The sequence below is a fragment of the Phocoena sinus genome, chromosome 10, assembly GCF_008692025.1.
Source record: "Phocoena sinus isolate mPhoSin1 chromosome 10, mPhoSin1.pri, whole genome shotgun sequence".
NCBI lineage: Eukaryota > Metazoa > Chordata > Mammalia > Artiodactyla > Phocoenidae > Phocoena > Phocoena sinus.
In genome coordinates, this window is record NC_045772.1 from 92,048,416 (window position 1) to 92,050,997 (window position 2,582).

A 2,582-nucleotide genomic window follows, 5' to 3' on the forward strand; every position below is an offset into this window, starting at 1 on the left:
AAGTGAGAGAGTGGCACTGACATATATACACTACCAAATGTAAAATAGATAGCTAGTGGGAAGCAGCCGCATAGCACAGGGAGATCAGCTCAGTGATGTGTGACCACCTAGAAGGGTGGGATAGGGAGGGTGGGAGGGAGACGCAAGAGGGAGGAGATATGGGGATATATGTATATGTATAGCTGATTCACTTAGTTATAAAGCAGAAATTAACATGCCATTGTAAAGCAATTATACTCCAATAAAGATGTTAAAAAAAAAAAACTACAATGAGGTATCACCTCAAACCGGTTAGAATGGGCATCATCAGAAAATCTAGCTTTTTAATTTTTTCTGTAAAGCTTTCTTTTTTTTTTTTTTTTTCTGTAAAAACACCAAATGGCGAATGACACCGGTGCTGTGAGAGAGCCCGGAGGGCCCGGAGGCCCCAGGGGCCCTGGAATGAGAGGCCACGGAGGCTTCAGCAGCGGCATCCAGGGCCGGGGCCGGGGTCGCGGAGCTCGCGGAGGCAAGGCCGAGGACAAGGAGTGTCTCCACGTCACCAAGCTGGGCCGCCTGGTCAAGGACACGAAGATCAATCCCTGGAGGAGATCTATCTCTTTTCTCTGCCCATCAAGGAATCTGAGATCAGTGACATTTTCTTGGGGTCATCCGTCGTGGAGGAGGTTTTGAAGATCATGCCTGTGCAAAAGCAGACCCATGCTGGCCAGCGGACCAGGTTCAAGGCATTTGTTGCCATCTGGGATTACAACAGACGTGTTGGTTTGGGTGTGACGTGCTCTAAGGAGGTAGCCACTGCCATCTGTGCGACCGTCATTCTGGCTGAGCTCTCCATGGTCCCGGTGCGACGAGGCTACTGGGGGAACAAGATGGGCAAGCCCCATACTGTCCCTTGCAAGGTGACTGGCTGCTGAGGCTCTGTGCTGGTGTGCCTCATCCCTGCCCCCAGGGGCACTGGCATCGTCTCAGCCCCTGTGCCCCAGAAGCTACTGATGATGGCTGGAATTGACGACTGCTACACCTCTGCCAGGGACTGCACTGCCACGCTGGGCAACTTCGCCAAGGCCACTTCTAATGCCATTTCCAAGACCTACAGTTATCTCACTCCTGATCTCTGGAAAGAGATGGTGTTCACCAAGTCTCCATATCAGGAATTCACTGACCATCCTGTAAAGACCCACACCAGAGTTTCCATGCAGAGGACCCAGGCTCCAGCTGTAGTCACCACATCGTTTTCTATGAGAAAAATAAAGTGAATGAAACTAGTTAAAAAAAAAAAAGAAAATCTACAAACAACAAATGCTGGAGAGAGTGTGGAGAAAAGGGAACCCTCTTGCACTGTTGGTGGGAATGTAAATTGATACAGCCATTGTGCAGAACAGTATGGAGGTTCCTTAAAAAACTAAAAATAAAATTACCATATGACCCAGCAATCCCACTACTGAGCATATACCCGGAGAAAACCATAATCAAAAAGACACATACACCCCAGTGTTCATTGCAGCACTATTTACAATAGCCAGGTCATGGTAGCAACCTAAACGCCCATCGACAGACGAATGGATAAAGAAGATGTGGTACATATATACAATGGAATATTACTCAGCCCTAAAAAGGAACAAAATTGGGTCATTTGTAGAGATGTGGATGGACCTAGAGACTGTCATACAGAGTGAAGTCAGAAAGAGAAAAACAAATATCATATATTAACACATGTATGTGGAATCTAGAAAAATGGTACAGATGAAGTGGTTTGCAAGGCAGAAATAGAGACACAGATGTAGAGAACAAACGTATGGACACCAAGGGGGGAAAGTGGATGGGGTGGTGGTGGGATGAATCGGGAGATTGGGATTGACATGTATACACTGATGTGGATAAAATAGATAATAAGAACCTGCTGTATAAAAAAATAAAATTAAATTTTAAAAAAGTGGAAGGTTGGGTTTCACTTCTGTAGAGTGAACATTAAAGGTTATTCATGGACGGTGGGGAGACTCTGCCTGTGTGTGGCAGGAGGTACATGGGAGCTCTCGTACTTACTGCTCAATTTTTCTGTAAACCTAAAACTTCTCTTAAAAAAAAAAGTCTGTTAAAAAAACATATCCAAGTAGGAGTAAAACAAGGTACCCATGTAGGGTCTTCCTTGGACCACATTTTGACACAAATGATAGTTAACATTTACTGAGTTTTTAACTATATGATAGATGCTGTGCTGTGTGATTCACATGCCATAGCCAAGACTGCAACTGGTCACCACATATGTTCTTCTCAATTTTTAGCTGGGTATTTGGTTCCCTTGAATAAAGCCTTTATTTTCTTCTAGCTTCCCTTGCAGGTAGGTGTGCCAAGTAACTAAATGCCTACCCATAGGGCACAACTAGAATTGGTGAGTACTTTTTTCTCTGGACAGTGTACTCAAAGGAAGAGAGCATACCTTTTTGCCTCTTCCTCTTAATAGCTTTGCAATTCTGCCGTACTCCCACACCTAGCTGAAAGGTATGCTTTCATAGTGTTGCACAGAACTAAATTTTAACCAATAGTTATAAGCAAAAGTGAAATTGAGCAGGACCCTGTGGGGC

General features: G+C 44.8%; 1 pseudogene; it reads left to right on the top strand.

Moving 5' to 3' along the window:
- The first annotated feature begins 378 nt into the window (after positions 1–378).
- On the top strand, positions 379–1,256 carry LOC116761234 (annotated as a pseudogene).
- Positions 1,257–2,582: the final 1,326 nt, after the last annotated feature.